At 30.9% G+C, this 27,935-nt stretch overlaps 1 protein-coding gene across 1 annotated transcript in view; it reads right to left on the bottom strand.

Moving 5' to 3' along the window:
- The window catches only part of CFAP47 (cilia and flagella associated protein 47), a 759,462-nt gene that overhangs the window by 38,738 nt on the left and 692,789 nt on the right, over positions 1-27,935 (bottom strand). The window lies entirely within an intron of this gene.

Below are 27,935 nucleotides of genomic sequence, written 5' to 3'. Positions count from 1 at the left end.
AATAAAACCAATGCAGCCAAGATTAGAAAGGAAGCAGAAAACTGGGGAAAAATAAAAAAACAGATACTTATTACCAACAAACTTGAAAACATATAAATAAATTAAGAGGAAGAAATTATCTTTTTAATCTATAGATGACCAAAAAACACTGAGTGTTCTGATTAGATAGGATTTTAAACGGTTTTCAACAAATAAATCAAACATATCTCCATTTCGTATTAAGAGGAAAAGATTTAGCTGGGAGAGAATAAAACATATTTTCATCAAATTTCTTTCAAAAAAATCTTATTTCTAACAAATACAGAAAGATACAATTTTATAAGAAGAAAACAATTTTCAAATGAATAGTCAAAGTATATGAAGAGGAAATGCTCAAGGGACAAAAATAACAGTGTTATATATAGTCATGGGAGAAAAAAGTTCCTAATCAATAAAAACTAGATGGATTCAAAGTAGAATAATTCTTAAATCCATTAGACTGATAAAGCTGAATTGATCAAGCCATTTGATCTGAAAAAGATTAAAGAGGGAAAAAAATGGTAAGGTAGAAATAAAATTTGAAACCAAGGGGATATCTATAATTCAGGGAAGAGTTGAAATTTAAGATATGTGAATTTAATGGAATGTTATTATCCAAAAAGAAAAGAATATTTTAGGGAAATCTGGCAGTAATTGAAAATTACTGATAGAGAATGAAGTGAACAAAATCAGAAAAATAATACTTTAACAATCACCTTACCCAAGTGAAAACTTTCAAACCTGAAAATTAAGGAATCTAATCAATAAAATAATCAAGCATTATTCCAGAAAAAAATTATAATGAAGAATGTCACAAATTTTCTAGGAGAAAAAAATATGCATTAAATGTTCAATATGAGAATTCATTTTGCTTGTTTCTCTTTGTTCAATGGTTATTCTTTGTTTTGTTTCTAAAAGGTAAGGAAAAAATAGAATCTTTTCATTAAAAAAGTATATTAAATAAAGTTTAATATGAAGTCACAGGCATGTAAGATTGGAAGAACAGAGAGATCAGTTTTTTTCAAAAGCCAATAACTATTGCTATGAATATATTTTTCTTCTTTTTGTCATGAGAAAAACAATAGACTATAGGATTGAAAATTTGAAATTTGCTTTTTCTTTAAGGATTAAAAACAATCTTGTTTGTTAGAAATCCAAAGGAATATGCAATATATATATCTGTATCAGAATATAGAATATAGAGATTTTTTAAAATAGAGATTAATTACTGAAATGCAAACTTTGCTCATGGCATATAATGAAAAGATTAATAAATGTATGTAATATATCAATAAAGTGACATTTAATCAAACTTAAATCTCACTGAAAACCAATAAGTTAGACTTTTAAAATATGCAATTTTTTTTTTAAAATAAAGCTGATAAGTAATAGAAGTTTCCATGAAAAGAAATTAAAAATATACTAAAAATTACTTGTAAACTTGATGCCAAGGCATTTAAAAATAAGCCATAGAAGGAAAAGCATAACATGTGAAAACATTTTAAATGTAAAATTTCTAAGTTTTATTGTATTTGAATAGTTTTTAATTACTGTGCTTGTACAATATACATATTCACAAAATTTCCAATTTCCAATTGATTATCTCATTGCTTGAAAATTTGTCCTAACCATGATCAGTGAAATGCAAGATTTAGACAAAGGGCCTTTCAGAGGAAGGAAGAGACAGATGGATAGATAGACAAAAGCAGAGACAGAGATAGAGAGATAGACACAGACAAAATTAACAATCATACAATAATAGAATTTCAAGGACCACATTGGCATTGTGCCTAACGTACAATTGAAAAAAGTACCTTTAAGGAAAACCCCCAAGTAGTCATGATTTAAAGAATTCCTTGAAACAAACTGAAATTTTCATTGGAATTTTTTTGAAAAATTACCATAAAAAAAAACCCTACATTCTTTTGAGACAGGCCATTTTACTTTTAGACAGCCTAAATTATTACATTTTCTACTCAAATTTGGTAAAAATTTAGTAATTTTCATTCATCTCAATTTCAAGTATAGATTGCAAAGAGATTTTTACACCATTCTACAGAAACTGAGCTATATATATATATATATATATATATATATATATATATGTTATACAGTATCAAGTATTACTTTTTACAAAAGGCTAAAAGTTAGTCTCTCTCCTAGAAAGAAATGGGAATTGTAGGAGAGAGGAAGATGACAAAGGTAAGGGGACATAACTTTATTTTCAAGGTTACCAGACAGAATAAAGTATTATTTCAAAGTATATAAGAGAGGCTTCAGAAAGGAAATAGAAGAGAAAATAATGAGAAGAACCAAAGTAGAATTATAACTAATATCAAAAAGCTAAAGCTTAGAAGGATAAATCACATAGAATAGAAGAAAAATACCACCATATATATAAAGAAAGTCATAAATGAAATTCTTTTAAGATTAGAAAGCTGTGAGGGAAGCAGAATCTTCTATGTAAATTATGATGGTACATTTCCATAAGTGCCATGAAGTGAAAAGTCATCCAGAAATGACCAGAGAAAGAATTTCACAGTGTTGATGAGCAACTTTGTGATTGAAGGGCATTGGTTTTGTTGAACTGATATTAACTAGGAGGATTAGAGAATCTTTTTTTTTTTTCCCTGGGATATATATCTAGTTCATATATGATTTTGGGCCTCCTGAGATTTGTCAAATCTGATAGCTGCTATCCATTTCTAGTGACTTATGTATAGACCTCATATTATAAGATATCTAAACATAATGATTATAGGTATGATATTCTAAACATACATAAATATTAACAAAGATCTTATGTAGGTAATGTTTTTATCATGAATATAAATGCAATGTAATGATATTCAGTAGAGAAAGGCAGATTTGGGAAGTAAACAACTGGTTAAGGAGATGATGTTGGAAAATGTTATTTAAATTTCAAGGCCATTACTTAAAAATAGACAAATGTTGAATACTTGGCCAGGGATAAAATACTTTTAACAAGGGCCAGTAAAATATATTTCCCTGGAGTCTTCTGAATTTAATGAAAAAGATTTTAAATTGAAAAGGATGCTGGAAAGAAATAATTGCTCACGTACATTCTGCCAAGTCTCATACCATAAATAAGTAGCAATACAACGCAGGAAGAAAAGTAGTAGAAAAATGAACCAATAAGTAATTCATAGTTAGCAATATTCAAGAAGAAAGCTAGCAACAAATCCTATGATGTCAAAAATCTACATTCTTCTACAATTTGGTAAAAATAATGAACAGGCAGACCTATAGATTTTAATACATGATATTTAATGTGGCCTCACATATCACTGAACCTTTATGAGATGGTACTCATATTCTGTATGTGACTTTAAAAATATGTATCTTATTGAAAAATTCCAACTAAATTCAAATTTAAAGCATGCAGTAATAGTATGTATCTGACACAATGCTTAGGCTTAGGAATATGAAGACAAAAATCAAGGCTTTTTCAATCAATAAGTTTTTTGGGGAGGAGGAGTGGAGTAAGTAGATATAAAATATATAGAAATAAAAACAAAGTGATGGAGAAGAGTGGAGAGCATTAATGACTAATAATAAGGAAAGTTTCATATAGGAGATAACAACTGTGCTAACTTTGATAGAATCTAACATATGAAGAGTTGATGATAAAAAAGGAGAATACTCCAGATATGAGTGACACCTGTACAATATTCAAAAAGCAAAAGACTAAGTTAGATATGATATTCTGGAAGGCAATGGAGCTAGGAATATAGCTGAAAAATAACCTACCCAGGAAAACTGAGAATAATCCTTCAGAGGAAAAATAACTATATCTCTGTAATCCTGCCTATGGCTCCACAATATTTGAAGTGCTTCCTTTTCTAGCTGCTTGTAATGGGTTGCTTTTTCACCATGATCTTGGAGCTCTGGAATTTGGCTACAATATTATTTGAGTTTTAATTTTGACATTTCTTTCAGAAGGTGATTGGCTGGTTCAATTCTACTTTACTCTTTGCATCTAAGATATTGGGGCAATTTTCTTTGATAATTTCTTAAAATGAAATGACCAGACTCTTTTTTTCTTTTGTTTATGATTCTCAACTAATCCGATAATTCTTCAGATCTTTTTAATGAAATAGTTCATATTTTCTTACAATTTTTCAATCTTTTGACTTTCTTATATTTTTCTTGATTTCTCATGGAATTATTAGCTTGATTTCTAAAACTTTAAATTTTTAGAATCATTTTCTTCATTGATCTTTAGTACTTTTTCCATTTGGCTAATTGTGGTTTTAAGTTATTATATTCTCCAGTATTTGATATTTCTTTTAAAAATAAAGATGTTAGTTCTATTTTTATAATTTCTAAAATTGTTCTTATTTTATCGTTCAATTTTTATTCTACCATTCATATCTATATTTAACATATCAAGGAATTTTGCTAGATTTATGACCAATTTGTATTTTTTGTTTTTGTTGTTTTGAAACTTTGCTTGTCACTGTTTTCACACTGTGGTCTCTTTCTGAGTTGTGTCTTGATCTGACCTGGCACCATAGTAACTTTTATAGCCATCTTCTTTGTATTACTCTTTGATTTTTTCCAGTCGATTTCTTGATTTTGACCTTTATTTTAAAATTGGACTCGGATCATTTTGAGGGATGTGGGCATTGTCCCAAGCTTCAGGCTTTTTCGTGTTGCTATTTTCTGATGTAATTCTGGTGGTCTGCAAGCTTTTACTGTTCCAAGATACTGTCATCTGGGTAGAAATGTGGTCACTGCACTCCTAATCTGCACTCTGTTCTTTGGCCAGGAAGACACTCGCTTCCCCTTTAGCTACAAGCTGTAGTTGGTTTTCTCAGCTGTAGAAATGTAACAAGGGCCCCTATTCTCTTGTTGTAGAACAAAAGCACTCCTCTCTATCCTGCAACTGCTACCCAGAATTTCATATGGGCAGTGGAATTGCCAAAAAGCTCTGTTTTCCATTTCAGGTCAAGGTACTCCATAAACTGTTTCTGAACAGTTGTCTAATTCTCTAACTCCCTCTGAGCTAAGAACTACTGAAACTGCTACTTCCACTGTCACAGCTGCCTCCAATACCCATTGCAGGTGGTGCTGCCATTTGTGCTCCAGGCCAAACCCCACCCTCATCTGCATGAATTCTATGATGTGCTGTTTCCTGTGCATTTTCTTCTATCTTTCATTTTCATGCCTGTTACCATCTGTGGTGTGTATCTGGAATTCTCCCCCTTCTCACCTCTTGTTGTCCATGATTTCATTGAAGACTCAATTGAGTTTTATTTTTCATCATGAGACAATTAAGAACTTGAATCTTAACCTTATGCTTTAACATATATTTTTAAAATATAAATATATTTTTATGAAATATGTGTGTATAATGAAGCTAATTTTCAAGGAATTTACCAGTTTCAATAAGCACTTAAATAGTGGATGCCATATTCTTTCTAAATTCTTCTGAAGTTTTGTTCTAAAATACTAGAAAGTAAGTTTTATGAACACTGTTCTTTACCTCAAAAAGCAGGCCAAAAATATTTCATGATATAAACTCTTTAGCATTTTCCTTGAAAGCCATTTTATTCAATTTTAGCATGTTTTATCTACAGATGCACCCATTTCTAGATTTCCATATATATTTCTTCTAGAAGACAAAACACTATGCACTGAAATTTCAGGGCATGGAATGGGGAATGGAGTGAAAGTGGTATCCCTTTAGCATATTCCCTGCCCCTGAAAATGTGCATAATCTTTCTTCATCCAAAATAATCCTTCTAATTTATAGCTTCCTAGCAGAAACTTTTGGTTCAGAAAAAAGGAAGAAATAATTCAGAATAGAGACTGTATTGCCTAGAGAAAGACTATTATAAATGCTTTTTGGGGGGATATTTATGCAAAAAAATCTTTTATTCCTCTTCATAAAGAAAAAGACAACATACAATTGGAAGCAGATAGAGCAACTGTATCATATTCTCAATAGAGAAGAATTTATTTTCACTACCATCATATTTGGTAAGTTAAATTATATATTAAAAGTCATGAGAATTACTTCTTGTTTCAAGGATAGATTGATTTTAAACTTCCTGTCAAAGAAAACTGTGAAAAGGTCAATTGAACCAAGTCCTATATAAGGAATAAAGTCTATTAAAAATAATTGTTTTTTAATTAAAATTATTAATTATTGGCATTTATAAAACATATATTAGAAACACAAGACCAAAAGAAGTTAAGGCAATGTATATGTTTTTTACTTCCATCATGAAGAATAACATAAAATTCTATTTTCTTTCCTGAAATATCTGGTTCTTCTAGATCTATTCACAATGTACCTAAAATAAAAAGGCTATAAGAAATCAGAATAGCTGAAAACTGTATTTTATATTATGAATGCTAGAGACATTCAAAACTATAAAACTATATCATAGTAGAAGTTCTGAATTAATGAAAATAGGAGCATGTTCTATTTTATAAAAGTATAAAAATTAACATACAAAAATGCTCTAAATCACTATTGATTAGAGAAATGCAATTTAAGATAACTCTGAGGTACCACCTCACACTTCTCAATTTGGCTAAGAAGATAGGAAAAGACAATGATAAATATTGGAGGAGATATGGAAAAACTAGGACATTAATGCATTGTTCATGAAATTGTGAAGTAATCCAATTATTCTGGAGGGCAGTCTGGATTTATGCCGACAGAACTATAAAACTGTGCATACCCTTTGATCTAGAAGTACCACTACTGGATCTGTATCCCAAGGAAATCATAAAGGGGGAGGGGGAGAGAGAGAGACCACAAATGTGTTTTAAAAAGCTCTTTTTGTTGTGACAAAGAATTGGAAAATGAGTAGATGATCATCAGTTGGAAAATGGCTGTATATGTTTTGGAATATGAAAGTAATGAAATATTATTGTTCTATAAAAATAATCAACGAGCTGATTTTTAAAAGGCTTAGCAGGATTAATATGAACTGATGCTGAGTGCAACAAGCAGAACTAGGAATACATCATACATAGTAACAGCAAGATTGTGCAATGATTAACTATAAAAGACCTGGTTCTTCTCAACATTTCAGTAATCCCAGGCAATTTCGATAAACTTTGAATGGAAAATGCCACCTGCATACAGAGAGAAATACAGAAACTGAATGTAAATCAACATACGCTATATTCACTTTTGTTTCCTTTTCCTTCTGTTTATTTCTCTTTCATGGTTTTCCCTTTTGTTCTGATTTTTCTCTCCCAGCATGATTCATAAGAAAATATGTTTAAAAATGAATGTATGTGTATAACCAGAAAAAATAATAATAAAGAAATGATTACTTTTCAGTACAGATACAGTTGTAGAAAAAAAAAAGTAAAGCTTTTCTCCATTCAAATAATATATATTATATATATATATATGGGGGTGTGTGTGTGTGTGTGTGTGTGCTTACGCATATGATGAATACAAAGTAATATTAGGTTGGGTTGAAGTATATACATTTTTTTAAATTCTGAAAAGCTTTATTATGACATGGCACTTAAGATTGAACCTTGAAAGAGGTTGGGGTTTCCAACATGCAAATATCTGGCAGGATTGCATTGTCAGAACTAGTCAAAGAGCCTGTAAAGAGACCCAGAGACAGTAATGAGATGGAATATCATGATTTGGGAACAACAAGGTTGTTGGTTCACATATGTAAAGTGCAAGGAGAATAATGTAAAAAAAAATACCTGATGGATCAGATAACACCCAGTTGCAAAGACTTTTACCTATTATAGGAGTTTGCATTTCTTAAAAACAATAGGAAGGCATTGAAACTTTTTAGGCTACAGATTGTGTGGTGTAAGTGACATAGGCAATCCTGTGTCTTTTTTTTTTTAATAATAAATTCTGAATGTTAACCTAAACATCACTTGTCTTCAAAAAGTAAAGCTAAACATGACTAACAAAACAGAGCTCCTTGTTGTTCACAGGAGGTAAAATAGTGGGAAAAATAATATAGGATTATTAAATTAGTTAATTAAAAGTTTTTCTTGAGAGTTTTGTTCTGTAAATTTCATTCAGAATTTAAGACTTTTCTATTGATTAGAAATTCCTATAATTAGTGATTGAATTATTTAATCAACCTGTCAAAAGAAAGTGATAAAATGAAGGCTAAAATGTGTTATTTTTAATATAAAGGTTTAGTTACTTTGATTTGCTCAAATTTAATACAAGATGAAAGTTACATTAATTTATAAGGAGACAGTGTAATGATTCAATTACAATGAATTCTTCGTTGTAAAATGTTTGCTTTTTCCAAAATATTAACAAAGATAATCCTATCCATTAAAGATCTAGGCATTTTATGAATTCAGCTCAGTATGTGTTATTTTTGAATGAGTGAGTCTGATAAACAAATATAGAAGCAGGGATTATAGTTTATCTAAATTTTGTATTCCCCCTGTACCTTAGCAGAATCTGTATATTAGGACATTAAGAAATGTTTGCTGAATTTGAATTTATCCAAAGAACATTGAAAATGGAATTGGTTTGCAGACAAGATATTATGAAGAGAAATGGAAATGGACAATAAATCTCCTCCCCAAGAGATAATTTTCTTAGAGTAAACAAGTTTGATATTAAAAATCTGCTGCCTACTAAACAAGCTAAAATTTATTTTTGCAGTTACGGTTGTAAAGGGAATTTTTTGAAACCTGACCAAACTTGGAAATATACTCAGAGCAATCAGGAAGGAACATTTAATCAATTAGTGGAGAAACAGAGCCCTCATTCATGCACAGAATTGTATTTCTTCTCAGCTAATTAGTTTAGAAAAATGGTCCTGTTGATTACAATGAACAATTTCATTTTAAAACACACCAAATTTGGTATGTAATGGTCTGATCTGAGATGTGAGAATTGGAATGAAAATACTATGAAAAGCCACAGGTCTCTTATTTAAATTATTTTGCTAAAAAAGTTTGCGAATTTCCTAAGTATAAAAGGAAATATGAATATATTCTTCAATTTTCAAGATCTTTTTGACTTGCCTCAAGCACTGAATTATCTATAGAATCCCATTAAATCCACAAGTCCTTGGATTTTAGCCCATTTTAAGGCAAATAAACTTCTTTACAAGCATCTATTAAACCAATATATGGTGCCCCCATTATTACCTATTTTATGTATGATCTGCAGCAGATTCAGATGTTCAATCAAAGCTAGATTGAAAAAGCTATTAATTAATTTGGGCCTTGGGATGGGCTTTATTTTCAGTAAAATTGAGATGCCATACATAAGGGTGTCTATGGCAGGTTCTGTCTGGGATTTTGCTATTGATGGTGACTTGCTCCCTGAATGCACCAGATGGCTACGCTTCTTTCTTATAAATACAGGAAAACTGGGTTAGATTGCAGATAAATATAGCATACTAATAATATTCAGCAACTTAGCTGACACAACTGTTTTTTACATTCATGGATCAGAAGCATTCTAGTTTTATTTCATGTGACTTGCTTATATGAGGTACATGGTTGGAGCCTTTAGTATTACACTATAATACAAGCATCATACTTCACAAATTAAGAATCCTACATTTCTTCAGGATTCTTTTATATATCATATTTTTTCAGACCTATCATACTATGGTTATTCTCTTCTAGTTATAGTTCAAGTTAATATCTAATCAAAAATATATAATTCCAAAGTAAAAACGTATCAAATGTAGTCTAGATAATTCAGAATACCTAAATACAACATTTCCTATAATCTGGACCTTAATATTGACTTATATAAAGGAAGTTTGCAGTCACTCTTTTTTCAATAGCCGTGGACTGGTAGAACGGGGTTCTAGGTTGTTTTAGTACTTTTTTATCTTGCCCATCATTTGGGGAATGGCTGAATAAGTTATAGTATATGAATGGAATGGAATATTATTGTTCTATAAGAAAAAATCAGCAGTATGATTTCAGAAAGGCCTCTCTCTAGGCCTTTCATGAAGTTCTCATGAAAACTTACATGAACTGATGCTAAATGAAGTGAGTAGAACCAAGAGAACATTGTACACAGCAACAGCAAAATTATGTGATTATCAATTCTGTTGGATGGAGCTCTTTTAAGAGTGTCATGATTCAGGCCAGTTGCAAAAGACTTGTGATGGAGAGACCCATGTGTATCTAGAAAGAGGCCTACGGGGACTGAAGGTGCATCACAACATAGCATTTTGACCTTTTTTTGCTGCTGTTTCCTTGTTGTTGATTTTTTTTCTTTCTCATTTTTCCCCTTTTGATCTGTTTTTTTTCTTGCTCACCATTATAAAGTTGGAAATATGTTTAGAAGAATTGCTCATGTTTAAACTATATTGGATTACTTGTTGTCTAAAGGAGGGAGGTGAGGGGAAGGGAAAGAGAAAATTTGGAACAAAAGGTTCTGCATGTTGGAAATTATCTTTGCATGTATTTGTAAAATAAAAAGTTATCAAAATTTAAAAAATTAAAATATTTTTCATCTTAATTTTGTCATCTGTTACATTAATTTATCCTGATGGAACCATGTGTTATCTTGTTGAAAGCCTTGTTGAAGGCCTTGAATTCCATGCTAACTTTAATCTGTAGCATGTAGGGAGCCATTAAAGAATTTTGAGCAGCGGTGTCACAGATCATTATGGTGTGGTGGAAAGAAGATAGTTTCCAAGCTTTTTGCTAATACTATAAAATGCTAATACTAATAATACTAATACTATAAATTTACATATATTTGTAAAGACATTAAAGTATTTCCTTCCACAGTTCCTATTACAAAAGAGGAAATTGAGGCAAATGAGGTTGTGACTTTCCCATAGTCATACACCTAGTGTATGAAGCCAGAATGGAACATATCTTTATGTGTCTTCCTGACTATAAGCCTAGCACTTTATCCACTGAACCACTTAACTGCCCCTTCTTAACCATTACTCTGTTCTATTTTGTTATGCAGATATATTTTATTTGTCTTATTTCCTTAACACACTTAACTTTCCTTAAGTTTCATGAGACTGGAGAGTATTATATAATTTTTGTATCTTCTCTAGCATAGTTCTCTGCTCATGATTGATGTTTAATAAATGTTTGCTGAAACAAATTTAATTTGATGTTTCAATTAAATTTTTGATGAGAAACTATGAAGAGTATAGAGACAAAGCAGAGTCATGTGGTACACTTATAGGAATCTCCTTCTGAGGAGGTTCCATTGATGTAAAACTAGATTTTAGGAGACTGGACCTGAATATATAAAATTTGAGCTTCATCTGCACAGAAAAACATACCCACAGAAATACTTATATTGTATTCCAGCCCATTCTAGCCTTTTCTTTTTCATTGGGATTATTCACAATTAATAACTTGTATAATCAGTTTTTATACCATTCTAAACCATTAAAAATGTAAAGGATCATTTCCCTTTTTAAAAAAAGTCTCATACATAGTTACCATTACTGTTTAATTCCTCATCATATCTTGTGTGGAATACTGTGATTGTTTTTTAACTGGTCTCAGCTTTAATTCTCATCCTTTACCAATTAAAATGTTACATTTTTGGCTAAATAATTTTGCAGTGGCACAGATCTGGCCATTTACATATACAAACACACATGCACATATTTGTGTATTTTGTATGCAAATGTGTGTCTGTATCATACACAGTTTGAGGTATTCTTAATATAATTTCCACCACTCCTAATGAATTATGTCCAAAAACTTAAACAAGTTAAATTTCTCCCTTGTAATTATGCTCTAGGGTTACTTCTGAAAGGTCAAATATGGTTGTCCAATGACATCAATTTGAGCCCATATCTGTGACTTTCCTCTAAGATTATCAATTGAGGATCATCTAATTAGCTTTCCTTAACCATATTTTAGAAAGGGGCATTACTAAGGTAGTGCTAAAATTATTTTTTTCTCATTCATGGGATGTTCAAGAATGGCATGGTATAGTCTCCTTAACAGGCACTTTGGGGAGTTGGAAGTCCATTTTGCTCTTGTCCTTTAAAATAAAGACAAAATTTGTTTACCTGATCCAGGGATATTGCTAAGATACTGATGAGAATATGGGAATTACTGTCGCTGGGTTATAATGCTAGGTCAGAGCTTTTGCTTTCTGAAAGTGTTTTTTGTTCAATATGTGAAGTGGTCCAAAATTTCTTCTTAACTTTGGTGAATCTGTTTCAATGTGTCCTTAGTTCCTTATGAAGACTATACTACAAGATGATCTGGGAATACAGTTAAAGTACTAATAGAAAGATAGAAAGGTCAGACTCTTCTTAACCTACATGGTCCTCCTCCAGTCAAGGTAGGAGGAAGGAGAAGGAAATTTAACAAAGACCAAAACTAAGTCTTCTCTTTTCTCCACAGAAGATTTATTTTTAGAAGGTATAGAAAGAATGTCATGTCTTCTCACTGAGTTAAGATATGAGTCCAAAATGGAGTAGAGTGTTATCTCTTTTGGTTTATGTTTATTTGTCTTACACAAAAGAGCTTATTTTCAAAAGGTGTAGATGTAAGATGGAAATTTAAGCTTTATATAGTCAATTTTCACTAGATATTACTTTAGCTATTATAAATCCTTATACCATAAAAAATACACCATCAGTTTAGGAAAAGGGAATATTGGGAGAACAAAAATCAAGTAGTTCCTATGATATTATAATGTTTTGGTAGGTGTCTGATATAACTAAAAAGACTTAATATTCTTTAAAAATGGGTATAATCAAGACAATCATTTCAATTATAGGAAAGAGAAACCTGTGGTGTCCTTTTGTCTTAAAGAATCTTTAACCTTGTTTTGAAGGCATCCAGTTTTTATTATAGAAAGAGAACCATATGTTTCTTTGGGTTTATTCAGAAATTTTATTATTAATCAAAACCTTTTAGGTTTATAATTTGCCAGTGAAAATAATTTTTATATTTTAATAAATAACCTCAATTGAAACAACTTAACCTTTTCTATACCAATGGAAAATGTACAGAGCACAAAACATCTACATGTAATTATAAGTAATAATTATTTTAAAATTTAAAAAGAAATTTCTTATTTCAAATATTCTGTAAGGTATATCAGAATTAAATATTTAAGGATTTGAAAAGAAGCTATAAGTCCCGCAGTAAAAGACTGCCAAGCATCTTAAATATACTCCAAATATAGAAACTATAGAAGACAAAAATTGTGACACAAAAAAAGAAAACAATCAAATGCATCATAATAAAGGCAGAACCCAGTGAGTCTAACATAAAATAATAAAAAATGTAGTAAAAATCAACATTTTTGTTTTCCATTGTCTATAAACCATTGTATAAAGTACTGATAACAAAGTAGAATTCTGTTCCTTTAACTCCTGTTCATTCCACTGTGCCATGCTGTATAAATACTTGATTGATTGAATAAGGCAATAAAATTACTTATTGTAACTATTTTATTAGGAGAAATATCACTGTATATAATAAATTGTGGAAATCCTTGAACCATGTAGAGAAAGGACAGATTCTATTGGGGTTAGGATAAAAAAGAGACCAGAAAATGAATAATGGGAGTCACAGCCAAAATAGCTGAGTGAAGGGAATGATCTCTCAAATTCCCTTCTCAACAGCTTTAAAACAATGCCTCCAAAATGGATTCTGGAGTGACAGAACTAACAATAGAAGCAATGTAGAATAATGTTATAAAATTTTATAAAAAGAGCACTGGATTCGAGGGCTTTGTTAAAATTAAATCTCTTCCAATTACTACATATATAAACATGAATGAATTACTTTCTTCCACAGGGCTTTTATCTGTAAAATTAAGGTGTTGGGTGAACTGACCTCTGGTGTGCCTTCTAACACTCATTAAATGAAACTGAAATGAAATGAAAGCAAAGTCTTCTACATAGTAGTCTGGGAGTTAGTATAAAATACAAGAGGAAAAAGGAATTTATGCAAAATGATTCTGAAACAACAATGAAATTTTTCCTGTGTTTGATTATGTATTTTAATTATTTTAAATGCTTTCATAGTAGTTCATGTGGTACATTCAAATTTTAGCATTAATATGAAATTATGTTTGGTGATTACTCTAATTTTTGTACCACATGTAATCTTTTAAATCTCAATAAAAGTAAAACACAACCTCAAAATTGATGTCATTATCATTTCCCTCTTTTTACCATAACTCAGTCAGAAAAGCTATTTTTAATGTCTCATTTTGTATTGTTAGCTTTATTTTGTCACTGAAACCAGAGAGAAAGCAATCATATCTTGTTGTTTCTCAGCTATATTTCTCTGGAAATCATCTTTTCATTTCCAAGACAACAAAAAAAATAGAAGCATAAATCATCTGTTCTGCAGCAATGACTATACAATAGAACAACAAACCTTCTGTTAAATAAAGCAAGGATGAAATTAAAGATACATATATTTATATTAATATGTGACTTTGGATAGGAAATGAAAATATAAAAAGTAAAGAAAAATGCAAGGGCATTACCTATACAAATCAGTAATGTTATGGAAGTAATTGGTAATTTAACTCAAAGCATTTTATTTTTTCTTGATCTCATTTTCCCCTTTTTTAGTAAAATGAGATGACAGAAACTTTTCTTTTTATGACTTTGGAAGTCTAATCTGGAATATAGCTCTTACACAAAATAATATTTAAAAATAAAGGAGAAAAAATTTTATATTAACAGTAGTAATCATATAACTAATGAAAAGTGCACTTTTATTTTTTCCAAATGCAATCATTTAAAAATATTTTATTATTTTCTAATTATAATTTTTTGTTCTCAAAATACATATATGGATAATTTTTGACATTCATGACTAACAAATCCTGTTTTGTAATTTTTCCCTTCCTTTTTCCCCTCTCCCAGTCAGCAACTGATCCAATATATGTTAAACATGTACATTTCCTCTATACATATTTCCACATTGTTATTTCCATAACTAGAGAATGGCTTGAATTCTTATAAATTTGAGTCAATTCTCTATATAGTTTAGGAATGAGACCTTTATTAAAACCTTTAAATGTAAAACTCAAATTTATAAGGATTCAAGCCATTCTCTAGTTAGTAAATGGTCAAAGTATATGAAAGGCAATTTTCAGATGAAGAAATTAAAAGCATTTCTAGTCATATGAAAAGATTCTCTAAGTCATTATTGATCAGAGAAATGGAAATTAAGACAAATCTGAGGTACTACTACATATTTCTCAGATTGTCCAAGGTGACAGAAAAAGATAATGATAAATATTGGAGGGAATGTGGGAAAACTAGCACTAATATATTGCTGGTGGAGTTGTAAACTGATTTCAACCATTCTGGAAAGCAATTTGGAATTATGCCCAAAGGCCTAAGAAGCTGGGCTTGTGTGCTAAAGAAATTAGAAAGGAGAGAAAGGAGAGAAAGAAAGGGATCCACATATGCAAAAATGTATGTGGTAGCTCTTTTTATTGTGGCAAGAAACTTAGTGGATGGCTATCAATTGGAGAATGGCTAAACAAGTTATGATATATGAATATTTTGGATATTATTCTATAAGATCAGCAGAATGATTTCAGAGAAGTCTGGAAAGACTTACATGAACTGATGTTAAGTTAAATGAGTAGAACCAGAGATCATTATATATAACAACAGCATGATTACACAATGATCAACCTTGTTTCACATCTGATTTTGTCAGATGGTGGTTCTGCTTTATCCACATTACATCTGATATTTGTTGATGGCTTTAAATAGATGATATTGATCATTTTAAGGAAAAGTCCATTTATTCCTATACTCTCTAGTGTCTTTAATAGGAATGGGTGTTGGATTTTGTCAAATGTTTTTTTCTTCATCTATTGATTTTTATTAATTCAGTTATTGATATATTCAATTATGCTAATGGTTTTCCATTAGCATAATTTCTTCTTGCAACTCTCTTAATTTCTCTAGGAATTTGGATGCTATGCCACTTGATGGATATATGTTTAGTACTGACTTTTGCTTCATTATTTATGATACCCATTAGCAAGATATAGATTCCTTCTTTATCTCTTTTAATTAAATCTATTTTTGCTTTTGCTTGAACTGAGATCAGGATCACTACTCCTGCTTTCTTTAACTCACCTGAACCATAATAGATTCTGCTCCAGGCTTTTACCATTCATCTGTATGCATCACTGTGCTTTAAATGTTTCTTATAAACAACATATTGTAGAATTCTGATTTTTAATCCAGTCTGCTATCTGCTTCCATTTTATGAGAGAATTCATTCCATTCACATTCACAGTTCAAATGACCAATTCTGTATTTCCTGCCATTTTATTTACCCATAGTTATGCTTTCCTCTTTCCTTTCCCCCTTTGTTTCCTCCTCAGTGTTTTGCTTCTGACCACCACCTCTCTCAAACAGCCTCTCCCTTTATAACCCCTCCCCCTTTCTTACAATTTTCCCCTACTATTTTGGTTTTCCCTTCTATTAGCCTCCCCATTTTCTTTTCCCTTTTTTCTCCTACTTCCCTATAGGGTGAGACAAGTTTTTCTGTGAAGCCAAATATATCTGATATTCTCTCTTTGAGCCAAATCTGATGACAGTAAAATTCACACAATGTTCATCCCCTCCCTACTTTCCCTCAGTTATATTAGGTCTTCTTTGCCTTTCCATGAGATGTAATTTTCCTCATTTTAGCTATATTTTCCTTTTTTTCAAGTACAATTCTCTTTCCATCTCTAGTTTCTTTTTTATAGTATCACAATGAAATCAAATTATACCTGCACTCACTAAATATTTCCATAATAGAGATACAGTTCTCAAAAGTTCTTTCCTTTTTACCTTTTATGCTTCTCTTGAATTCTATATTTGGAATTCAAATTTTTTGTCAGCTTTGGCTTTTTCATCAGAAATAAGTGAAATTCACCTTATCATTGAATGTCCATCTTCTCTGAGAGACAATGATCAATTTAATGGATAGTTGATTGTTGGCTGCAATCCAAGTTTCTTTGCCTTTCAGAATATTAGATTCTAGGTCTTTCAATCCTTTAAGGTGGGAGCTGCTAGGTCCTGAGTAATCCTGACTGTGGCTCTTTGATATATGTTTTCTTCTTGTCCAATAATTCTAAAATTTAAATACCATAGTCCTTGGAGTTTTCATTTTGGGGTCTCGTTCTGGAGGTGATCAGTGAATTTTTTCAATAGCTATTTTACCTTTTGGTTCTAGGACATCAGGACACTTTTCCTTAAGAATTCCTGAAAGATAATGTCTAGGCTCTTTTTTTTTCCATCATGGTTTTCAAGAAGCCTAATAATCCTTAGATTGTCTCTCCTACATCTATTTTCTAGGTCTGTTGTTTTTCCAATGAGGTATTTTACATTTTCTTCTATTTTTTTTTTCATTTTTTTCATTTTGTTAGTCTGATTTTTGATGTCTCATTGATTTATTCATTGCTATTTGTTCAGTTCTAATTTTTAGTGAATCACCTTTTTAGTGCAGTTATCTTTTTTTAGCTCTTTTTGTATTTGGTAAATGAGTTGTTTTGTTTAATGTATTTTTTTCCCATTTCACAAATTCTGTTTTCCAGGAGTTTTTTTTTCTATTTTTAAGAAGTTATATGCTTTTTCTCATTTTGTCAAGTCTATTTTGTAAAGTGTTATTTGCTTTTACCATTTCACTAAGGAGTTTTCTTCAGATAATATCTATTTCCCTTTTCAAACCTTCTTGCAAAGTTTTCATTTCCTTTCCCCGTTTTTCTTCTAATTCTCTTTAAAGATCCTTTTTGAATTCTTCCAAGAAAGTCTGGTGAGATGGGGATCAATTCATATCACTCTTTTGGGCTTCATTTAGAGATGATCTGCTTTTAGTGTCTTCAGGGTTTGAAATCTGTTCTTCTCTTTCCCCATAAAAATTATCTATGGTCAGAGTTCTTTTTTGCTTTTTTGCTCATTTTTTAAAAGGTTGAGGTGTGCTACAGCAAAGGGGAAATTGTCCAGTCTTCCTCTACAGGTGACAATGGCTGTGCTGGGTTGGTGCTTACTAATTTCCAGTGCTGGATGGGTGTGGCCAGTTCCCACATTATTTTAGGGTTTAGGGGCTCATTATTTGCCTTTTGCATTTGTATTGGATGTCTTGCAGCTAATCTGCTGATCTATTAGCTTGCCACCAGGACAGAGTAGCCAATACTGCTGTAGATTCCTCTGGTTATATTCCATGGCTTGTGGGATGCCACACAGTCCTATGTCCCTGAGCTTGGCCCCTCCCTCCATGCTCCATTGAAACAGACTTTTTCTGAAGTTCTTCCAAAATATCTTCTACTGGAAATTTGTTATACTCAAAATATTTTTGGGTTCTATCACTCTAAAACCAGTTAAGAGGCTTGTCTTCATGTTGATTTGAGAAATATTAGGGAAAGCTCAGATAAAATTGTGTTTCCTCTCTGCCATATTGGTTCCACCCCCATCAAAAGGGTTGATTTTAAAAAATAAATAACCATTTGACCTATGTTAAACTGTAATGTTTGTGGATTACAATGTGGGGGTGATTTTATTATATTATGAGGAAAATCCATAACACTAGACATAATGCTCTTAAGCATTAAAATAGGAATGACTAAACAGAATTTGTCAACTTTCATCTCAATGATATTATGAATTCTTCATTCAGTTATAAAAAGAACCCTGAAACTGATACCTAATTGGTTACATTCATTTGAAGTATAACAAATAAATGTAAGACACTTACCCAATTGGAGAGTAAGGAATGAAATCCAGAATGATTGGGTTAAAAATCAAATTACATGGGCCATAAGTCATATTGTTCAATAAAATGACAATAAAGAAAAATATATGAAAATATATAAGGTACAACCAAAGAAGTTCTCAAAATGAATAGAATAGAAAACTTCTGAAAATATATGAATATAATTTTAAAAAAGAAAGTAAGATATATATGTCAAAATAAACAGAGTATGAATGAACTTGTAAACATTAAAAAAAAATGGAAAAATTTAGAAACAAAAAAAAATGCTGTATAAAATAAACCAATCTATCTTAAACATCAACTAAAATGAATAAAATATTTGATATTACCTGAAAAGAAGAAAATTAAATCTTACCCTCTCAAGTAATGAATTCACCAAAAAGGAATATGAAAAGATTTATCAGAAATCAAAATACATATTTGCCAGAAAATTGTGAATTCAATGGATATTGATGATAGCTACAATAACATAAATTATAATGACAAAATAAACAAAGAAATTTTTAACAATTGATCTCAGAAATCAGGAAAGCCTAAAATAACTGCCAATATTTAATAAAATTTCCAGTTTTAGATGAACTTACAAGAGGATTACGTCAAATATTTAGAGAGCACTTAATAAATGTGCCAATTTATTCTGAGAAATAGAGATAGATGTTATTCTATCATAGTGTCTTTTTTGATATCCAAAATACTTGATATAAAATACAAAAATAAATCTCTCAGTAAGGCCTGTTGATACAATTTTTTAAAATCTTCCAAACTGATTATTGAAATAATTAATTCACTGATATAAGAACAGTCCTCAGTAGGGGAAAAATTGCATAATCAAATAAACCAAAAGGCTAAGAAAGAAAAACATCACAAAACCATTGCAAATATATACAGAAAAAAACTTTGAGAAAATTATAAAAAATTTTCCTCAATGCTAAAAAAACATAAACATGGAAGGACCCTTCTTTAATATTAATAAAATCACATATTCACTAAGATAGCATTGTTTATGATGAAGAAATACTAGAAATATTCCCAGTACCACCTCTATACAGTATCATTTGACACACTACTAGAAATGCTATCTATAATTTGAAGGATAAAGAACAAAATTATATTTATGGAAAAAACCATAATAATCTCAATTGGCAAGTAACATTTATTTATATATTTAGAATATCTCAGAAGTTACAGAAGAGTTAATTATAAGAATTCTGTTTCAACAAAGTAATAGCAATACAAAGTAAATATGCTAATATCATTATCCCTTCTATGTAGAGCAAGCATAAACCAAAGAGGAAAAAAAAAAACATATGTTAAAAAAAACTCTTCCAAATTGCTGCAAGATTCATGCCATATTTTACCTCTAATTTTTCTATTACTATAGAGGGTTTAATCTCTTTATTATCTTTGATTTCTTACACTTACTCCTTTTATATAGCCAATTCATTGCAAAATCTTCTTGTTTCTACTTTTACAACAAAAATCTTGCCTTTTCTACCATCACATTAGTCCATTCTCTCCAGTCACATAGTTACAGAACTAGAAGGTCTAAGAATTCTTTATCACTTCTTATTTGGACTGCTTTGATATTCTTCTAACTAGCCTCCTTTCTTCAAGTCTCTTAACACTACATTCTTACATTTAGATATTACACCACCCCTTGTAGTCTAGGTCTCAACATGTCATTCCCTTGATAAATGAACTTCAATAGTTCCCTTATTTTCACCAGCTACAAATACAAAGTCTCCTGAGTAAGTAGCTAGATTTCTTCATAATTCTTCCTATCTTTCTAGTCTTTTTATGCTTGATTATCTATGAACTTTATAATCCAATTTCACTTGCCCACTTACAGTTCCTCCAACAAGATACTGTTTTATTTTCTTTCACTGTGCTTTGTGCTACCTGTACCCTGTGCTTGCAACTATCTGCCCCTGTAACATAGCCTTTTAGTTTCCTTTTGCCCTGTAAGATATAGTTCAGTTTCACTTCTTATAGAAGGCATTTCCAGTTCTCTGCAACTATTATGGTTTCTGTCTTTCAGATTGTCTTATAACAAACTGAAGATATGTTGCAGGTACCTACTTGCTCACATGTTATCTCCATTAGAGCATATGATTTGTGAAGATATTTTGTGGCTTTTGCTTAACAGAGTATCACTAAATTTCAGTAACTGGTATGAGGTCATATAATCAATAAATCAATAATGTTAAGAACTTTTTAATCTTTCAGTAAATCTTTCATATGTGTAAAATGTAAATGTAAATGTAAAATGTAAAAAAAATAAAATAAAACAATTCCTACTGCCTAGAACAGTGGTTCTCAAAGTATTGTCTAGAGAATCCTGGGGATCTCTGAAACCCTTTTAGAGGGCCTACAAATTCAAAAATAGTTTTTATTTCCAATATGGTAAATGTCCATAAATATAATCCAGATAAACAAAAACTCTTTGGAGAAATCCTCAATAATTTTTAATAGGATAAAGATACTGAAAACAAAAGTTTGAGAACCACTGGCCTAGAAGCTTATATTCTCATCTTGGAGACATCAAGTAAAGTTTTGTTATATACAAAAAATATATAAATGGAATAAATAAAAATAAATATTATGTATTTAAATACAATGTAGTCTGGAAGGTGTGGCATTTATAGCTGGGAGTAGGGTATATCATTAAAAGACGTCATGTAAAATTGGTGCTAAAGCCATGTATATAAGGAATGTATAAAAGGAAACAGGTTGAAAGAGTACATTATAATTATGGTGGATGGCAAGTGCAAAGACATGGAGATGAGAGACAAAGTGTTATATGGGAAGAACAGATAGAAAGCCAATTATCACAAAAGGCAGAAAAGAAAGAAACAGAAATTGGAGATAGATAACAAAGGAATTTAAAATCCATACAGAAAATTTCATATTTTATCCTAGAGGCAGTTAAAAGAGTCACTAGCATTGAATAAATAGGGATATGACATAATTATATATGCATTGAGGGAAAATCATTTTCCCATTATGGTAAAGAATCTACAAGGATGGGGAGAGATCTGAAACAGGGACCCCAGTTGGGACTGTTGCAATAATTTATGTAAAAAGTGAGGAAAGTCCTGATTAAGATGCTGCCTGTGTGAATAGAGAAAAGGGACCGAAGGCAAGAAACATTTCAGAGATGAAAAAGGATAAGATTTAGTAACTGTAAGGAAGAATGAGGAATCCAGAGAATCACTGATTTGTAAATCTTAGACTATAAAAATAGTTATGCTTTTGAAAGTATTAATGAAGTATGAAAGAGGGGCGGGTTGAAAAAAGAGATGGATTTTATTTTGGATTTTTTGGATGTAACTGATTTTGAAATGTATAAAACTAATCTATGTGCAAAAACTCAAAATTCATTATTCACAATTAATTCATTGGGATAGATAGATATAGATATGGGTACAGATATATCCCTAATCTAAATGAGTTTGTAAATGAATATATATTGCATTTACATATATGCATAATCTCATCTATATATATGTAAGTTTATATCTAACTCATATGCACATATTTATGTATATACATATATTTTCAGAATCATTTCCATAGAATTTAAAATGAATACTATGGATGCTTATCATATTATTTAGAGAGAATATAGAAAAAAATTGAGAAGATTCAACATAGAATTTTGGGAAAAGTCAGTAATAGGGAATGATATAGACAGACAATGAACCAGTAAAGATACTGACAAGGAACAGTTAAAAAGATAAGAGCAACAGGAGAGTATCATGTAATGAAAACTTAGATGTGAGAATTTAGAGTAGGGTGGGAAAATGGAGAAAAGACATAGGATTTGGGAAAGAAAAGCTCATTAGCAATTAGAGAGTGTAGTTTCCATTGAGTGATAAAGTCAAAAGCCATATTCCAAAGGGTTTTTGAGTGAGTATAAAGAAAAGTGTTCTCACCTTGTCTAGGCAGGTTTTTCAAGGAGTTTGGCTGAGAAAGAGAAGACAGACAGAGGATGATAGCTTGAAGAAATGATAGGTCTAAATGAATTTTTTATAAAGATGGGAAAGACTTGGGCATGTTTAAATGTAGTAAAGAAAGATCCAATATTTACTAAAAGAATGATTTTTGCAGACAAAAGGAATAACAACTAAAGCTACAACGTACTGCAGAAAAAGGGAGAGGAAGGTATCAAAGGGTTCAGTTTTGATAAGAAATGTCAACTCATTGTCAGGAGGTAGAAGGAAGGAGAAGAGAGTAGGGGGATAATGTCAAGAGATTTTGAGAAGAATGGGAGACAAGGGAACTCTTTTTGGAGTAGTTCAGTTTTCTTATAAAGCAAAAGCCAGTTTCCTCAAATAAGATAGAGGGAGAATAGAGAGGTAGGAAGAGGAAGATATGGGAAGTTTGAATATAGAAAAGAGAAGGTTTGGAAAAAACTTTAATGGTAAAGATAAACATAATCCATTCAGAATGACTGATACCCTAAACACCATCCAATTCCAATTCCATTTTTTTCAAACATTATATAGTTACCTAAAGTAGCATGCTATTATTCAATTTTTTCCTCTACTCTTACTTTCCTTCACATAGCTAAACAGAACTATATTCCGTCTTTTTTATAGGAAGAATAAATAGTGGGGTGAAGGCTATTTTTTTCTCAGTCACTACAGTTTTCTGTGTGTATGGCAGGGGGCAGGAAAGAAGATTACAATAGAGTTTGTCTAGAGTTGGCCTTTACTCTGGAAGCAGCATATTTTTAATCTGTCTTATCCTCCTCTGCCCTTTTTTTTTTCACATAACTGGCAAGAATCCACATCCACTGAGTCTTGCAAGATTGGACTTAACAAGATGCTTGTGTAGCCATTGCAACTGGGGTCAATTACAACACTAGAATCAGGGTCTGTACTTTGTATCTGCAGAATTCTGATACTACTTGGACTTCTTTCCTTGGTCTGTAGAAGCTGGTAGGAGAATTGTATTCAGTATGCACACTATGTATTTGATTTCTATGGTGAGTACTGGGCCTGTATCCCAAAGAAATTATAAAGAAGGTAAAAGGACTCATTTGTGCAAAAAAAAATTTTGTAGCAGCTCTGTTTGTGGTAGCAAAGAACTGGAAAATGAGTAGATGCCCATAAATTGGGGAATGGCTGAATAATTTGTGGTATATGACGGTAATGGAATATTATTGTTCTATAAAAAATGATGAACAAGCTGATTTTAGAAAGACCTGGAAAGATTTACATAAATTGATGCTGAGTGAAACAAGCAAAACCAGGAATACAATGTAAAGATATCAGCAAGAATGTATAATGTATAAAAGACTTGGTTCTTTTCAGTGATTCAGTGATCTAAGGCAATCTTAATAGACTTTGGATAGAAAATATCATATGCATCCAGAAAAAGAACTGTGGAGATTGAATGTAAATTAACACATGCTAGGTTCACTTCTTTTGTTTGTTTTTTGTTTTGTTTTGTTTTCCTCTCCCATGGTTTTTCCCTTTTGTTCTGATTTTTCTCTCCCAACATGATTCATAAAATAATGTGTACTAAACAATAATTATTTAATTAAATCAAAAATATTTCTCTGGTGTTAACGATAGGATTTTACCTTGCCATTGATTCCATCTTCTGAGGATTTATCTATAAAAATGCTATATTCGATATATAATTCCTTTGGAAGAAGGATTAGGAGGCTTGGAGTAAAGAACTAATATGTCATTTGATGGCCGATATTACAGGAGCTAACGTCCTAATAGGTAGATACAATGGATATAGTGTAGTGGTAAAAAGAGAAATGAGTTTTGATTTAAGAAGTTATAAGAATTATATATAAGTAGAACTATAGTAGAGTAGTTTGTCATTTCCTTTCTAAGTACATTACAATATACTTTTAAATATGGCTCCCAGAGAAAGCTTGAGGGAGGAAAATGAGGAAGACAGAGAGGTATAATACAAAACAGCAGGACAGATATCAAGAGGCCTGGTCTAGGCAGGGTGTTCTTATGTCTTGTGTTTTTAGAAATGGTTACATAAACTATAAAACGTTATCTAAGCCTAGATATAGTGAGTTAAGATGAATTTTAAATCACTTCTTCAGGAAAGTCTAGTTATATTATGAAACTCCAAATGGAATTTAGTAAACTACAAGAGATGGTTAAGGGGAATATCTTTATTTGAGCTATATAAACAATAGCAATTTTTTTAAAAAATATGGTCAATATGGTAAAAAAAAATGAAGTGGACTTGGCAGAGTTAAGTAGAATAGCTAGCCTTTTCAACATTAAGAGCTTGTCCCTATGTTGTTTGTATTGCTTTAATCAATTAATTGGTTGAAAACAAAGAAAGCATGTAATTAAAATTGCAATGATACAAAGGTAAGGAAGATGATAATATGTTGGGTAATAAAGGCCCCAAAAGAAATCAATATGTTAGGAATCTGGACATTCCCAGATGTATTACTTTAAGCTACATGTCTGGAGAAATGGAGAGTATTTAATTTATAATCCTTCAAAATGCCTTTACCTATCAAGAGAGATATTAATGAGTTAATAGAATAACTTCTGTATATGTATGTGTATTTAGCACATAGTTTACAAATGCTAATTATTACTATTAGGTATGAACAATAGACAAATTGTTTTTAAATAAAATAAGGGTAATAAATAAACATTATAATGAACTCTATATTAATTGAGTCCCCAGAATGGTTAGAACATAAGGTACTGAGGATGAATTTCAATATATTATTAAAATATTTCAAACAAATAATTAACAAATGATTAATTTAATTTAATTTTAAGTTATCAAAATAGCAATGACAACAAAATATTTTTTAAAAATATGCATTCCAATACTATCTAAGGGAAGAAAATCACATATAATAGCCAATTTGCTCCACACAGGGCATAATAGATTCATGTAAATACATTGTTTTTAGGGGTTAGAAAAAGGAAAAGGAAGGTTGAAAATATATTTTTAATATCCTTCCCTTGGTGATGAGCAGTGTTATCTTATGGCATAGAGACTGGGTTTGTTCTCTCTAATGAAGAGTGGCTGTTCTCAAAGTTCTCAAAATTGTTGATCTTTATGGGTTCTTGCCATCATTTCCATGAAGTCAAAACTAATTTCATAATAATAGTAAGATATTATTTGCCCATCAAGATATTTCTTACTTTTCCAACCACACAGCTGTGTGAGGTCAGAATATATCATAAACTTCAAGCAATACAAGATACTGCAACAGTTTGAAAACAAAGAAATGAGACTTAGATGGCACATAATTGTCATGATGAATAGAGTATTAAGCTTGGACTCAGGAAGAACTGAGTACAAAACTATCCTTAAACACTTAATAGCTGTGTGATCCTAGACAACTAGCATTTGTTTGCTTCAATTTCCTTGTTATAAACTGGAGATAACAATACTATCTACCTGCCAGTGTTGCCATGAGGATCAAATGGGCTAATAATCATAAAGTGATTAGCATAGTGCCTGGCATGTGTCAAAGACTGTATAAGTTGTTTTCTTTTAAGCCAGATATTAAAGAACTTTTGTTCTTTATAGTACTTTGCAAGTACTATGCAAAAGTATTTTGAAAAATAGGGAAAGAGGAAATCCTAACAAACTGCTTTTAAGACACAAGTATGGTACTGATGCTGAATTTGGTAGGATCAAACCAGGGGAAAAAATTGTAGACTAATTTCACTAATGAATATTGATTCAAAAATCTTAAATAAAATGTTCACAAAGAGATTAAAGTCATCATCGGGATAATACACCATGACCAAGTAGGATTTAAACCAGAAATCCAGGGCTAGTTCAATACTGGGAAAACTATTAGCATAATTAATTATATCAATAACCAAACTAACGAAATCATATAATTATATCAATAGATGCAGAAGAAGCATTTGATAAACTCCAACACCCATTCATATTAAAAATACTAGAGAGCATTAGGAATAAATGAAGTTTTCCTTAAGATGATCAGAAGCATCTATCTAAAACAATCAGCAAGCATCATATGTAATGCAGATAAACTAAAAGCATTTCCAATAAAACCAAGGGTGAAACATGGTTGCCCACTATCATCATTACTACTCAGTATTGTGTTAAAAATGTTAGCTTTAACAACAGGCGAAGAAAAAGAAATTAAAGAAATTAGAGTAGTTAATGAGGAAAAAAGTATCACTCTTTGCAGATGTTATGATGGTATACTTAGAGAATCAACTGAAAAACCACTGAAAATAATTTACAATTTTGGCAAATTTGCAAGATACAAAATAAATCATGTTCATGATTTAAACATAAAGAGTGATACTATAAGCAAATTAGAAGAACAAAGGATAATCTACCTCTCAGATCTGTGGAGAGAGAAGGAATTTATTGCCAAAGAAGAACTAAAATAAATTATGAAATGTAAAATGGATAATTTTAATTACATTAAATTAAACAGTTTTTATACAAACAAAACCAAAGCAGACAAGAGCAGTAGAGAAGCAGAAAACTGAGGGAAAATTTTGCATCCAAGGGTTCTGAAAAAAAGTCTAATTTCTAAAATATGTAGAGAATTGATTCAAATTTATAAAAATGCAAGCCATTTTTCAATTGTTAAATGGTCAAAGGGTGAATAGACAATTTTCAGATGAAGAAATTAAAACCATTTCTAGTCACATGAAAAAAATGTTCAAAATTAATAGAGAAATGCAAATCAAGAAAACTCTGAGGTGCCACTACATAACTTTAAGATTGGTTAAAATGACACAAAGATAATGATAAATTTTGGAGGACTTGTGGGGAAACTGGACCACTAATATATTGGTGTTAGAATTGTGAATTGATTCAACCATTCTATAGAACAATTAGAACTATGCCCAAATATCTATAAAACTGTTTATATCCTTTGATCTAGCAGTGTTTTTATTGGGCCTGAATCTCAAAACAATCATAAAAAAGGAAAAAGAACCCTCATGTGCAAAAATTTGTGTAGCAGCTCATTACTGTAGTAGCAAGGAACTGTAAACAGAGGGGATGTCCATTGATTGGATAATGGCTGAATAAGTTTTAGTTTATGAATGTTATGGAATATTATTGTTCTATAAGAAATGATCAGCAAGATGATTTCAGAAAGGCCTGAAGAGACTTACATAATAAACTGATGCAAAGTGAAGTGAATAGAACCAAGAGAACAACAAGATTACGTGATGATCTATTTTGACAGATTTGACTCT

The sequence above is a fragment of the Sarcophilus harrisii genome, chromosome 3 (genome assembly GCF_902635505.1).
Source record: "Sarcophilus harrisii chromosome 3, mSarHar1.11, whole genome shotgun sequence".
In the NCBI taxonomy this organism is placed as follows: domain Eukaryota; kingdom Metazoa; phylum Chordata; class Mammalia; order Dasyuromorphia; family Dasyuridae; genus Sarcophilus; species Sarcophilus harrisii.
This window is presented reverse-complemented; position numbering and strand designations above follow the sequence as displayed.